Source organism: Podarcis bocagei (assembly GCF_964188305.1).
Source record: "Podarcis bocagei genome assembly, chromosome: 5".
In the NCBI taxonomy this organism is placed as follows: domain Eukaryota; kingdom Metazoa; phylum Chordata; class Lepidosauria; order Squamata; family Lacertidae; genus Podarcis; species Podarcis bocagei.
In genome coordinates this window covers 91,870,221-91,885,516 of record NC_138129.1, presented here as the reverse complement: position 1 = coordinate 91,885,516, position 15,296 = coordinate 91,870,221, and the positions used below count along the sequence as shown (strand labels likewise).

General features: G+C 45.5%; 1 protein-coding gene across 1 annotated transcript in view; it reads right to left on the bottom strand.

Annotated features, from left to right (window-relative positions):
• Positions 1-11,477, bottom strand: part of IVNS1ABP (influenza virus NS1A binding protein) — a 30,335-nt gene extending 18,858 nt beyond the window's left edge. The window contains exons 1-2 of the mRNA XM_081194408.1: positions 11,095-11,477; positions 1,054-1,258 (exon numbers count right to left, since the gene is read on the bottom strand). The gene's annotated coding sequence lies outside the window, so the exon portion shown is untranslated. The remainder of the gene's footprint in view (positions 1-1,053; positions 1,259-11,094) is intronic.
• Positions 11,478-15,296: the final 3,819 nt, after the last annotated feature.

The following is a 15,296-nucleotide window of genomic DNA, read 5'->3' as shown; positions in this document are numbered from 1 at the left end:
TTAGCTAAAGCGATGCTTCAGGTTAAGAACAGTTTCAGGTTAAGAACGGACCTCCAGAACGAATAAAGTACTTAACCTGAGGTAGTAAAGGGACCCCTGACCATTAGGTCCAATCGTGACCGACTCTGGGGTTGCGGCGCTCATCTCGCTTTATTGGCCGAGGGAGCCGGCATACAGCTTCCGGGTCATGTGGCCAGCATGACTAAGCCGCTTCTGGCGAACCAGAGCAGCGCACGGAAACGCCATTTACCTTCCCGCCAGAGCGGTACCTATTTATCTACTTGCACTTTGATGTGCTTTTGAACTGCTAGGTTGGCAGGAGTAGGGACCGAGCAACGGGAGCTCACCCAATCGCGGGGATTCGAACCGCCAACCTTCTGATCAGCAAGCCCTAGGCTCTGTGGTTTAACCCACAGCACCACCCGCGTCCCTTAGTGGTACAATTAGTACCACTGTACTAATTTCACTTGCTACTGAAATGGTAAAGTTTAGTGAGAGCACCCAAGGCATTGTGCACTCTCAACCATGAGCAGTGCTGGCAGAAAGACTGCCAGAGTTATCAGCCACTGTAACACTGCAGGTCTGTAATAATAATAATAATAATTTTTATTTATTTATACCCCGCCCTTCCCGGTTTAAAAACCGGGCTCAGGGTGGCTAACAGCAAATATAAAACCTTGATTAAAATGCGACTTAAAAACAACATAAAATGCAGCATCAATAGCAATAAAATTCAAAAATTCAGGGGTCATTTTGGGGGAAAAGGGGGGGGGAAGGCAAGAGGGGAGTCACCAGTTTGTTTGAAGGCAATTTTTAATCAGTTTTCCAATTAAGCAGCTTATATCAAAAAGTGATTATGTAATTGCTATCGGGTGCCAGTTTGCATGACTCTCTGTTTTTTATTTGGGCTTACGGTATCAAAATCAGATCAAAGTCTATCGTACTGTACAGCTGACTAATCAATACACTCCACGTCACAAGAAATGACATTATATATGCGTCGACCTGAGTAAAAACGTATCAAATAAATTTATGTTGTGGTAACTAGGAGACCTTGAATAATCCGAGGTTTTCTTGTGTGTTAATATGAGAGCACGTCAATTTATATTCCTCCTAAGATTAACAGCAGCTTGGAATAATGCAGGCAGTTGCGTCTTCTAAACGGATGACTCCAAAACTACCAGGCTTTAAAACGATGTAATCAAGTCCTTAAAAGCTATAGATACGAATTTCTTCTGTGGTAGTCGTGCATCATACTCTGCAATAGAAAACAAAAAATAATCTGATTAATTTGGGATTTCTGCATGTTTAGAATCCGTTTAGGACTTGATTCTATGCCAACTGTGAACTGCCTGAAAGGCTATGAAAACAAAGGCCAACATTTTCTAAAATTAAAAGGTGTTAATGGAAGCCTGTCGCTATTAAGGAAATCAGGACAATTTTGCACGAAATATTATTTACCCCCAAATCAGTAAATGGTACATAAAGACTGCATCCTCTTTAGATCTGTTTCAATCACTCAGCTATATCCTACAGTAATTCAGTTACAGCACATTTGTATTACTGTAGTTGACCCAGCAAACAGAGATTGAGTCTGGGCAAAGTCTACATACGGCAGCTTTTATTGGATAGACCTACATCTTAAAGCAACTCTTCTTTAAAAAGTCTCAGAGCCCTTAAGTAACCTGTAACACCCACACTGTAATATAACAACCGGGGGGGGGGTATTTCTTATAAAATGTAAACCCCACTATGATTCAAGATCTATTCTATTTCCAGAACATTATCTCTTACAACTGTTTGCAAATATTCCTCACTGATGGGCTTTGAAGGTTTTTAAATATTTCGGCGTTACCGTATTTTTCTGTCCATAGGACGTCCCCATGTATTTTGGGGGACTCAGATTTAAGAAAATGGGGGGAGATGGCCCCATGTATAAGACACCCCCTAATTTTTGACATTATTTTTAAGGAAAAAACCCTAGTCTTATACATGAAAAAATGCGGTAATTACTTTTTATATAATATGTAAACATGCAACCAAGTTGTAATCCTTGGGTGGTACCACATTTTCAAAACAATCTGGGAAACTACTTATTTTCTACTCACACGGAAACAGCAGTATTCCCCCCAACGGGTATTCCTAATATACGTGAGCACGATCACAAAAGAAAGCTTCATGTGAAAGTGTCTCATCCTGTAACTACACACGTAGCAAACAAAGCAGAAGAAATAGATGTAAGATGGGAAACGACGGAATCTTTTGACTATAAAATTTGATGTAAGCAAATGCTAGGGACTTCGTATCTGTACTTGTGTAATATGGCTAAAGGGTTGGGATTAACAAAAATGGAGAGATGTGATGTCATGGGCCTAGCAGCTGGAGAGGTGAGACATGGAAGGCAGGGGTGAAAGAAGTATCTGCTAGATGTTGTTGTTGTTTAGTCGTTTAGTCGTGTCCGACTCTTCATGACCCCATGGACCAGAACACGCCAGGCACTCCTGTCTTCCACTGCCTCCTGCAGTTTGGTCAAACTCATGCTGGTAACTTCGAGAACACTGTCCAACCATCTCATCCTCTGTCGTCCCCTTCTCCTTGTGCTCTCCATCTTTCCCAACATCAGGGTCTTTTCCAGGGAGTCTTCTCTTCTCATGAGGTGGCCAAAGTATTGGAGCCTCAGCTTCAGGATCTGTCCTTCCAGTGAGCACTCAGGGCTGATTTCCTTCAGAATGGACATGTTTGAATGGACATCTTCTTGCAGTCCATGGGACTCTCAAGAGTCTCCTCCAGCACCATAATTCAAAAGCAGCAATAGATCAACCTAAATCCTTCCAGAAATGTTGTTTCCAAACTGGTTTTGGAACTAAATCTATCTTAGTTTTACGATCCTGCTCAGTAGCCAAACTGAAAACTACACAATTTGCACCAGTATTATTTAAAAGGAGAAGTTTTGATTTCAAATTTACTGTTAATTGCTTTGATTATTTTTTTTTGGGGGGGGGGAATATAATTTATTTAGGAGGCCACCCTAAGCAGATGAAAACATTAGCAGGATTTTAATAACACTTGTAGCAGTAGGAAGACAGGAGTGCCTGGCGTGCTCTGGTCCATAGGGTCATGAAGAGTCGGACACGACTAAACGACTACAACAATGCAGCAAATAATATCGATAGATTCATAAAATGGATTATGAAATACGCAGTTGAAAAGGTTGCAAGAGGACCCACGGAGGGGATGGTGCGAAGTCTCAAGATTCAGAGAAATCTCTAAATATGGATATCTATTTTGTATTGTTATAACGCTACACTTGTAAAAGCAAATAAAAATTATTTCCAAATAATAATAATTGTTTTGATTTTTCTTTGTGGAACAGCTTAATTTGCATCAATATTTAAGTGGTCTCTCCCCCAATTAGAAGACCATTTACACAAGTCATGCCTCCATAGGAGGTTTGAAGATACTTTAAGGTGTCCTGCTGTCCATAAAGTACAGTTGCTTGTTTTAACTCCAGCTTTTCAAGGGTTACTACACAAAAGGTAAAAGTCACACCTTGTTGCTCCAGGAAAGTCAAGGAGGCTGAGAGGGGCATCTTGTCTCTGGGCAGCTGAAGACCTCCATATACATTGCCCTTGCTTGCTCCCCTGGGAAGTCACTTCAGTGCTGCTAATGCAAGTGGCTTGACTTGAACCCCAGAGGCGCATACTCCATTGTCTCTCAAGACAGATGGAAAACAACAACAATTTATTATTTATACCCTGCCAATCTGGCTGGGTTTCCCCAGCCACTCTGGGCGCCTTCCAACAAAACACTAAAATACAATAACCTATTAAACATTAAGGGGGCTTGCCAATCAGAAGGTCAGCGGTTCGAATCCCCGCGATGGGGTGAGCTCCCGTTGCTCGGTCCCTGCTCCTGCCAACCTAGCAGTTCAAAAGCACATCAAAGTGCAAGTAGATAAATAGGTACCGCTCCGGCGGGAAGGTAAACGGTGGTTCCGTGCGCTGCTCTGGTTCGCCAGAAGCGGCTTAGTCCTGCTGGCCACATGACCCGGAAGCTGTACGCCGGCTCCCTCGGCTAATAAAGCGAGATGAGCGCCGCAACCCCAGAGTCGGTCACGACTGGACCTAATGGTCAGGGGTCCCTTTACCTATTAAACATTAAAAGCTTCCCTAAACACAGGGCTGCCTTCAGATGTCTTCTAAAAGTCTGGTAGTAATTTTTCTCTTTGACATCTGGTGGGAGGGCGTTCCACAGGGCGGGTGCCACTACCGAGAAGGCCCTCTGCCTGGTTCCCTGTAACTTGGCTTCTCGTGGCAACAAGAAGGACGTGGCCCCAGAAAGTTGCTCCCAAGGGAAGGCAAGCTTTAGGCAGACCTTTAAAGCCCTACGTGGCCTAGGACCCTCGTACCTACGGGACCGCTTCTCCTGGCATGCCCCGCGGAGGACCTTAAGGTCCACAAACGACAACACTTTGGAGGTCCCAAGTCGCAAGGTGGTTAGATTGGTCTCAACTAGGGCCAGGGCCTTTTCAGTACTGGCCCCGACTTGGTAGAACGCTCTGTCCCAAGAGACTAGGGCCCTGCGGGACTTGACATCTTTCCGCAGGGCCTGCAAGACAGAGCTGTTCCGCCTGGCCTTTGGTTTGGACTCAGTCTGACCCTTATGTTTCCCTCCCCTTATGGTTTTGATCTATGGGCTACTTTTAAAATGAGGCTGCATTTTAAATTGCATTTTAAATTGGGTTTCCCCCCCCTATTGTTATTATTCCCTATTTCCCTAAATAAAATTGATTATTATTATTATTAAAAGATTCTATGCACTTTATCTAAATTCTATTCAATCTCTTGCCCGAGGACAATCCACCTCCATCTAATCTCAGAGTGGCTAGATTTCACATTTTGGATTTCTTTTCTCCCCACCTTTCTAAAGAAGCTCAGCTGAAACTTCACAAAAAATGGATCTGTTTTTTCTAAACCACCTCAACAGGATTCAATACAGTGGTACCTTGGTTTAATAACAGCTTAGTTTATGAAAAACTTGGGTTAAGAACGCTGCAAACCAGGAAGTAGGTGTTTCGGTTTGTGAACTTTGCCTTGGAAGGAGAACGTGTTTTGCTTTCTGTTGAGTGTGTTCCATTTGTAAATTGAGTCCCCCGCTGCTATGGGAAAGCATGCCTTGGTTTAAGAATGGACTTCCGGAACGGATTTAGTTCATAAACCAAGGTACCACTGTACTCTGAAATTAAGCAGATATTTCTCCACAGAAATTCTCGGTAAAACTTCTGAAGGTTGGGCCACACAAGACTGAAATTAAAGGTTCCATAATACACGCATAACTTCCCTTTAAAATTATTTTTTATTGGTTTCATATGAACACACTTACACTACACTACACTACGAACACTGTTTCCAGAGACAAATGGGCACATCATTAATTAAATATCCTGCCCATCATCAGTTCATTTGGATTTCTTCCTAAATCTATTTCCACTATTTCTGACTCGGCTGAATGCTCTGCAGGTTCTGAAGATTAGCTTTGTCATCCTAGGGAGTTCTGTCACTGTTCCTCTTGTTAACAAACATGATAAAAATCAAACTACAGTAAGTACTCTGAACAAATTCGTCCTTTATAATTCCCCTTTCCCTCCTCTGTTGGTATGTTTCTCCACTAGTGCAATACTCCAATTTTGGGAGTTTTAGTGAGGTGTAGCACCATCTATATGTCGCCTTTAATATATAGGTGGTGCTAAAGTTCTGTTGGGGTTACATTCCAGGGACAGCGTGTAAAGCCAAAACACACCGTATTTTTCGCTCTATAAGACGCACCAAGCTTTTGGAGGAGGAAAACAAGGAAAAAAAAAATTCTGAATCTCAGAAGCCAGAACAGCAAGAGGGATCGCTGCGCAGTGAAAGCAGCAATCCCTCTTGCTGTTCTGGCTTCTGGGATAGCTGCACAGCCTGCATTCGCGCCATAAGACGCACACACATTTCCCCTTACTTTTTAGGAGGGAAAAAATGAGTCTTTTCACCCCAAACACCTGCCCCCGCCTTTCCAATTAAAAAAGAAAACCCAAGTGCATAAAGCTTGAATAATTGCAGGTTGCTAGTTATCTGTGGCTTCTTTAAACTGTGTGGAAACTGATTTAAGGCCAGCCATTCCCACCGCGAATGCAGGTGGCCTCTTCTATTTCTCTACCTCAATCCATTTCCCATTATTCCCTGGGACTCTCTTGTTGTACCTCTATCTAGATCTAACAACATACTGCAGGTGAGACCAAACTCCTTTCACTAAATGCATAGCTGTCCAACGAACAGCCAAGAAGCAGTTAAGGGACGTAGGGATTGCGCTGTCACCTTTTGTCTGAAAAGATAGAACATGGAGTTTTTGCATCCAGGACGGGTTAGTTCGTCACATTCCTTTTCCGTTAAGGAGCAATGCACTGTAGGCACCAGGCAAAAGCGGTCCTTTTTAACCAGGCCTTTTGGTTAACATCCAATATCCTTTTAAAATGTAGCTCTTTTTTTGGGGGGGGTACTATTGGGTTATTGCTTTTATTTTTATTTTATATACTGTGATATTTTTATGTGAACTGCCCTGAGACCTCCAGGTATAGGGCGGTATATAAATTCAATAAATAATAAATAATAATATTAATAAAGGAATTTAAGCTTAGGGTATTCCTTTCTCCAGGGAATGCGGGTGTTGCTGTGGGTAAACCACAGAGCCTAGGACTTGCTGATCAGAAGGTCAGCAGTTTGAATCCCTGCAACGGGGTGAGCTCCGGTTGCTCGGTCCCTGCTCCTGCCAACCTAGCAGTCCGAAAGCACGAAGTGCAAGTAGATAAATAGGTACCATTCCGGCGGAAGGTAAACGGTGTTTCCTTGTGCTGCTCTGGTTCACCAGAAGCGGCTTAGTCACGCTGGCCACATGACTCGGAAAAACTATCGGCTCCCTCGGCCAATAAAGCGAGATGAGCGCTGCAACCCCAGAGTCGGTCACGACTGGACCTAATGGTCAGGGGTCCATTTACCTTTTTATTCCTTTCTCCATAATACCCCCCAAATTGCAATGCCTGTCCTCTCACCCACGCTTCCACTGGCCTCCTGCCCTGAGTTCAAGTTTTCGTTCCTGCTTTTCAAAATTTTCAGCACAGACATAAACTGACTGACAAACAGATCTATAGTTGATTTGTTTTATATATGGCACTCCCATACCCAAGACCTGCTTTATTTGAGTATGGTTGCAGAGTGAGTCATTGTTTCTTCAGCGTAAGTACAAGTCTTAATTGCTTGGCCTCCTATAACTTTAAAAAAAAAATGCTTATGATGCATACCTTTCCAAGAGTGTCAGGCTAGACGTAGATTTAAAAAGCTGGAAAACCAGAAAGCTGTTGCCCCAAACCGTACTGATGTTCAAAGTGCTTGTTTTACAGCTTAAACACAAAGTCATTCTTAGTGACAGGCACATAAGAAAGAGCAATGCGGTCACCATCCGTCAAGAGGGGCAAAGAAAACCACCCTGCAAAGTTCACAGCATGAACTAAATCCAATTACATCCGGACACTGGTAAACTACAGCAATTCTCTTGCACCTTTCCTGGAACACAGCTCATCTACCTTGCCCCATACGTGAATAAAAGTTTAGCCATCATGAGCTGATAATGAATCAGACCCAAAACAATACATGACGCATGAGAGAGATTGCTCTACAACCTTTGAAGCAGATTTTGATCAAAAGCAACACTCCGGGAGGGCTGCTTACCCTCCTTTCCAACCTTGCACAATGTTTCCCAGATCTAAATAACCTCCCTGAAGCTGTTCTTAGATTGGAGGTTTGGGGGGGGGAAGAATGCAGGTGCCGTACCTTAAAAAACCGTACAGGTACTGTACCTGCATTTCCACCTTCCAAGGTGAACAGCAGAGTTGTCCGCAGACTCACATGAGATTTAAGATGGGAAAGATGGAGTCCCTTACAGCTGCTAGCTGCTTTAAAATAAGAAAAAAATGTATACAGTGGTACCTCAGGTTAAGTACTTAATTCGTTCATGAGGTCTGTTCTTACCTGAAACTGTTCTTAACCTGAAGCACCACTTTAGCTAATGGGGCCTCCTGCTGCCGCTGCACAATTTCTGTTCTCATCCTGAAGCAAAGTTCTTAACCTGAGGTAATATTTCTGGGTTAGCAGAGTCTGTAACCTGAAGCGTATGTAACCTGAAGCGTATGTAACCTGAGGTACCACTGTATAGACCTCAGAGCTCCCACATCACATCCTAGTTTGAGTCTCAGAAAAATGTTTTGCTTGTTTGTACTACTACTAACTAAACATGATACTGCTAAGCGTATCTTTTGGGGGGGGACTACACAGTGCACGCTAATCGGTGCTATAAACTTCCACGAGACACTGCAATTTTAAGTAAAACTGGCCGGGTATTTTGTCTTTCCCCGCTGGCTGCTTTCTCATTTAAGAGTCCCACAAACACAGTTCCAGATATGTAATTTACTTTTACAGACAATTCATCAGGAATCTCAAAGGGTGGAAGGAAGCAGTTGGCAGCGGCCAGGAGGATTTTGAGCATAAAAAAGGCTGATGGATTAGAAGTTAAGCTTGTTTCTCTCACTCCTACCCCTCCTCAACATAGCCTAAAGGGGCTTCTAAACACACATTTTACATGTAATGTGTAATTTGCCCCCTCCCTAGTGTGTTTACATATGATTCTGCTACTATTTTAACTTGAGCAGGTCCATTTGGAGTAGTAGATGTTATAGCAGGGGTCAGCAAACTTTTTCAACAGGGGGCCGGTCCACTGTCCTTCAGACCTTGTAGGGGGCCGGACTTTATTTTCGGGGGGGAAAATATGTATTCCTATGCCCCACAAATAACCCAGAGATGCATTTGAAATAAAAGCACACATTCTACTCATGTAAAAACACACTGATTCCCGGACCGTCCGTGGGCCGGATTTAGAAGGCGATTCGGCCGGATCTAGCCCCCAGGCCTTAGTTCGCCTACCCATGTTATTTAGAGGCTAGCTGTCCCCTTCACCACCAGCAGCCAACAACTTTATTGTATAGCACTAGAACTTCACATCCTGAAATCACAACACAAACAATTTCCCCAATATGATTTTTATATATAGCTATATGTGACCGTCCAACTGAAGGGCTGGATTAAGATAAATGCACAGTTGTCTAGAAGACATTATGGTCCTTGACATATAGCTGACTGCCTCTGTAGGCAGGCCAAGAGCAAAATCCCAGACATTTATTTAATGTGTGATGCAAAATATGGGTTTCTCCCACTGAAGCAAACGGAAAAAACAGAAACATAATCCAGAGAACTGCTCAGGCCTTGCCTAATTATAACACAGAGAAACCATATCTGCCTCTGGATTGGCCAGCGTGGCTTTTCCTCCCCACCCAATCACGCCTTCAACTGCAGCAAGCATTTTGGAACAGATGCTTTTCAGTTCCATGTGCTTGGCAACAGGACCGGGCAACGTGGAGATAGAACAAAGGCAAAGAAGGAGAAAGGAAAACCTCTCCTCAAATAACGAAAACCCTTCGAAACTTGCGGTAATCTCCTAGCTGCTTCTTAAGAGATTGTAGCAAGGTAATAGGCAAAATGCTTCCTCGCCCCAGACAAAAACAAAAAGGAACATGCACTGGCTTCCTGTCAGGTCACCCTTCTCAGAAACAGCCATCAAAATGGGGGTGGGAGGAAATGCACTATGGGGCAGATGTGCCGTAAACCTTTGAAGCGGCTGGGATTAGTTAGAACTCTCCAACCTCGCTTTCTTTTTTTCCAAAAATTTTATTAGCTTTCACAATACTATAAACAAACAAACAAACACACAAGACAAACAAACATAAATCATAGCCTTATTGAAAATTACAGTTATTAACTTTGTTAAGTGACTTCCTCACTTCCCCTTGGTTGAATTTCATTGCATGTCCTTTTAACGGTTTTCCAAATCCCAATTTTTATGAAATTTAACTTAAACATTAACATCCTTAGATCTTCACCTTATTTATGTTAAGTGATGAATTAATATGTTTAATTCCAACCTCGCTTTCAAGGCTGCCCCGCCTGGCAGACCATCCAGAATCATTTGACAAGGAGAATCTAGCTTATTTTCTTTTACACAGGTTCTCACCTTCTAAATCCCTGGTGGACTTTCCTTCCTTGGAAGAGGCTAGATGGGCCACCTGTCAGGGATTCTGTAGATGAGATTCCTGCACTGCAAGGGATTGGACTAGATAAGCCTCAGACACCTTTCCTAACTCTATTTGCTGGCACAGCGGAGCCAGCACAATAAACCACACCAAAGTGAAGGGGGTGGGCACCCCATAACCAACATGAAGCCCCCATCTACTTCCCGGTGTCGTTTACCCATGACGCCACGAAACATCGCCAGCCACTACTGCGAATAGGGTCACGCCCACCACTGCAATAACCCACCTAAAAAAATCGAGGGCAGCATGGCACAGTCACGGTTCCCTTTCTCTCTGGGGAAAAAAAGTACGCAAGCCTGCGCACACCTCAAAATAAAACAAGGTATAACCTCAATTCCAAACGCACTTGGAGGGTGCGCGAGGATCATCCGTCTGCGGAAATAACAGCAGAAATTAACAACGACGAGAGACAGGGCGCGCAAATCCTCCTTCTCCAGACATCCCTTCCGCCATTTGCGGGAAAAACCGGGTTGCTTCTAAAAGCACATTTTGCACACACTACAATGGGTCTATGGACCGCTCCTCCTACCCCAAAGTATTCCTCCTGCACCATTAAGTGACACCACCCAACGTTTCAAGTCAGCACCCCACGCGATCAAAGGAAAAGAGGTCTCGCCCCTCTTTTGACTTCCCCAGCCCTAAATCGCCTCGCCGCGCGGCAAGATCCTCCCGCCCCCGTTTACTCGGAGGTAAGCCCCACCGCGATCAAGGAATGGGACGGGCGGTTTCACAAGGTTGGGGGACAAAAAAATCCCGCGCGCGCCGTGCGCCTTTACGCACAAGGAAGCCCGATTCGAGTTCGACTGCGCCACGCGGTCCCTCGCTGGAAAGAGGCTCCGGTGGGCCTCGCAGCCCCTGCTTACCTGGTGTCTCTCGACGCAGGCGATGCCGCTCATATTGAGAACGTCCAGGCCGCTGATGGGGAGAAGGAGAAGCTTTGCGCTCCGGCTGTGCGCGCAGCGCGTCGAAGGCGGGGACGCTTGGGGAGGCGGCGGCCACCAAGGGCGCGACGACGCCAGCCGCGGCGAAGGGAAGGGAGCTTTCTGGGGGAGCTCGGCTGGCTCCGGGCCTGGGCGGAGAGAAGGAGAAAAAGGAAAAAAAAGGAGAAAAGGAGACGCTTGGCGCGCAGGCAACAATAGCCGAGAAGGGCGCCGAGTGGCACGGGGAAGACAGACGCAGAGGCCTCCACACCCTCCTCCTCCAGCGACGACTACCCGCCTTCTGCGGCTACCGCAGCTCGGGCTGGAAGGAGGCGGGTAGGGGAGGACGTTCCTGCCGCCGCCACTCCTCCTCCCTCCCCCTCGAGGGGACTCTTCGCGAACCAGTAGCCTTCCGCCTCTCTAAAACTCAGCGCGTTTGGAGAGGGGGGGAGCTGCGCGAGGAGAACGCGGATTGCTGCGCTGGCCGCGGGGGAGGGAGGGCGGAAAAGGAGTCCCGCCGCGTGCGAAGCTGCAGAAGCGCCTCTTGCGCCTCCCCCTCTATTTTTCCTTCTTCCTTGCATCTCCTCCCGCTTGCTGCAAAGTGGGTCAGGAGAAGGCGGCGGCGGCGATGGGGGGAGAAGGGAGTTGCTGTTCCTTTGCTGCTAAGGATTGTTGTTATATTTCTTGGCGTCCTTTTTTTCAGGGGGGTGGGGAAGAGAGGGCGTCGCTGCCAACCTGTTGTGCGTTTTCTTGCGCAGCAAACCGGAGGAATTCATTGCGCTGTCATTTGCAGCCGTCGTGTATTTTTTGTTCCCCTTCGGCAACGGGAAAGAGGAAAAGAAACCGATATAACCATTTATTATTATTATTATTATTATTATTATTATTATTATTATTGATCTTACTTGATTTTTCTGCAATTCCTAAACCTGCCCGGCTGCGTTCTTGTTCGGTTGCAGAGGGTGGACTGTTTATATTACTGTATTCCAAGTTGAGTGGCGAGTCTGTACGCAGCTTACTCGGGAGTAGCAAGCCCCGGTGCAAGCGGCGCAAAAACACCCGTGCATTGAGGCAGTGCGCAAAAGTGCGCTTCATTTTGCAGGGACGCAAGGTGTTTTTGCGGCGCTTATAAGCACGCTTCACCTTCAAAACAACCTTGTCAGGCTGGCGTGGCAGGCGTCCTTTGTGACTTTAGCAGTAGTTACGCGGCGATTTTTTTTTAAAAAAAACCTACATCTCCAGCTCCACAGTAAATAAACCTCCGTCCTTTTCTAGACTCTAGGCACGCCATGGCCGCCCAACGCACATTTGGGAGCGCAAGGCCAATTGGACTTGCTTAGGAATAAAAACGAACATTTAGAGAGTAACGCATTTATTCTGGCATGCACTTTCTGTCTTCTCTCTGTTACTGACCATGCCTGGTAGCCGTCGTTGAACAAAGGAGCTTAAAAGGTGAAACTGCTGAACAAGTCCAGTATTGATTGGTTTACCATGGTGCTGGGATGTCTGTTTATCAGCTCAACTAGTCTTTATTTCTTGTGAATGGCCACTGCTAAATATATTATCATCACCCCGATACTTTTCTGCGTTTTCTTTCCTCCTTTACAGTTTCTACACCTGCCCCAACCCCAACTATGTATACTGTACTGTACATGCAACTCTGGGTGTATCTGAAGAAGCAGACTGTAATCCTTTAAAGCTTGTGCCATAAGACTCTGTTGTTTTTACTACAAGAGACTAACAGAATTATGCCTCTGAAAGAGATTAGCAGTGCATACAAATTACAATCCTGTGACTTTCTGTCTTTTCTTCCCTCCCTCCCTCCCTCCAGGCAGTAGGTACCTAGTAAGTCGACTGTCAGATAGGAGCCACTAAATTGCCAGACCTCAGTATACCAGGTTTTTTTTTTTTATTCCAGTGAAATATAGGCTGTTTTATCTATTGGATCAGGAACAATTTGCTTTAGACTTATTTGCAGTCTATCTTACAACAGCTTCTCCCTGATAGACATGGAAATATGCCCATAACATTTTTTCTTTCTTTAGAAATGTCAGCCTTTATGATTGGAAACCAGAGCTATACATAAAAGGTAAAGGGACCCCTGACCATAAGTAGGTCCAGTCGTGACCGACTTTGGGGTTGCAGCGCTCATCTCACTTTACTGGCCGAGGGAGCTGGCATACAGCTTCCGGGTCATGTGGCCAGCATGACTAAGCCGCTTCTGGCAAACCAGAGCAGCGCACGGAAACGCCGTTTACCTTCCCGCCGGAGCGGGACCTATTTATCTACTTGCACTTTGACGTGCTTTTGAACTGCTAGGTTGGCAGGAGCAGGGACTGAGCAACGGGAGCTCACCCCGTCGCGGGGATTCGAACTGCCGACCTTCTGATCGGCAAGCCCTAGGCTCTGTGGTTTAACCCACAGCGCCACCCGCATCCTTATTATATACATATTGCTCAGCATTACAAGCACTATAATCCAGTTGACCAGCCAGCGTCCTTTGTCCTCAGAGCAAAAAGGTAATGATAGATGCATGAGAACTCAATATGTAACCAAATGATCTATTTATTTCTGTTTGGCCATTAGCAGAAATGGCTGACAGAAGAATCTCTGAACATTTTATAACCTGCAAAAATTAGGAGGTCGCTTAAACTATGCGATAGTTTTCGCTTTAGAGATAAAAATGTTTGCTACTAACTCTGTGGGCTTTGCACACAAGCACATGCACGGTTGTAATGAGTGATAAGAAGAGAAGAATTTGCAAAACAAAGTTGGGACTCCAGCTTTTGTCACAGGCTAGAGCACAGATCACAGTAGGCGAATTGCAGGATTTCAAAGAAGTTGCTTTTAAAATAACCACATGAATACGCCCACAACAAAGCTAGCTCCCCCTCCGGACGCTCTCAAATACCTTCCACGCTCCTTGCCAATGTTTAGATGATGCCGCCACGCCTTCGCTTCTGCAATTTTTCTCCCTTTCTCCTGCTCTGATGTTCTTTTGAAGTTTCAAATAGGTGCATCAGGCACCTTGAAATAAAACAAGAACAGACTGGGAATATCAAGATTGCAAGGGGGGCGGGAATTCTGAGTGCTAGGCGTTGGTTAGCAATTTCAAGGTGGTGCTTGCTAGACACTTTCCTCGGTTTCAGCATAGTACCTTATACTAAGGTACTAAGTTAGTTCTTGGTTGTGAGGCCAGATTCATACTTCATGGTAATCCACTTTGAGGAGCAGATGTGGGGGCCTGGCACACATTTTTCCTCTCCAAGGGGGCATCCAGTAAAACCAGTTCCCGAGGTCTTCTCCTTTTCAAAAAAATAGTTTTTATTGGCTTTTAAAAGTATAGAGTTATAACAGTACAAAGTAAAAAGGTAAAGGACCCCTGACAGTTAAGTCCAGTTGCGAAAGACTCTGGGGTTGCGGCGCTCATCTCGCTTTACTGGCTGACAGTTTGTCCGCAGACAGTTTTTCTGGGTCATGTGGCTAGCATGACTAAGCCGCTTCTGGCGAAACCAGAGCAGCGCACGGAAACGCTGCTTACCTTCCCGCTGGAGTGGTACCTATTTATCTACTTGCACTTTTTGGCGTGCTTTCGAACTGCTAGGTTGACAGGAGCAGGGACCGAGCAATGGGAGCTCACCCCGTCGCGGGGATTCAAACCGCCAACCTTCTGATCGGCAAGCCCAAGAGGCTCAGTGGTTTAACCCACAGCGCCACCCGCGTCCCTTTAAATAGTTTGCACCAATAAAACCTGTAAAAGACAGGTTGGAGTCCTGCCTGGTTACTCACAAGCAACCACCACCAGCACCTGACAGCAACCTTACAAGTTGTGACGATTTTGCTATGCAGAAGGCAAAAAACCAAATGGCACCGGCCAATCAGCCAAATGTTAAAATTCCTAGCAGGTCCCTGCCCCAAAAGCAGACAACCCCATGACAGGCATAGCAAGGTCAGCGCGAGCAAAACCTAAATAAAGGGAGGGTGGGCGGGTAATCCGATGCGTGCTCAATGCTGCACACAGGGAATAAATAGCACCCCCATCAATCAAACCATTTTGCAACATTCAAAGTGCTGGTGCTGACCTTTAAAGCCCTAAACGGCCTCGGCCCAGTATACCTGAAGGAGTGTCTCCACCCCCATCGATT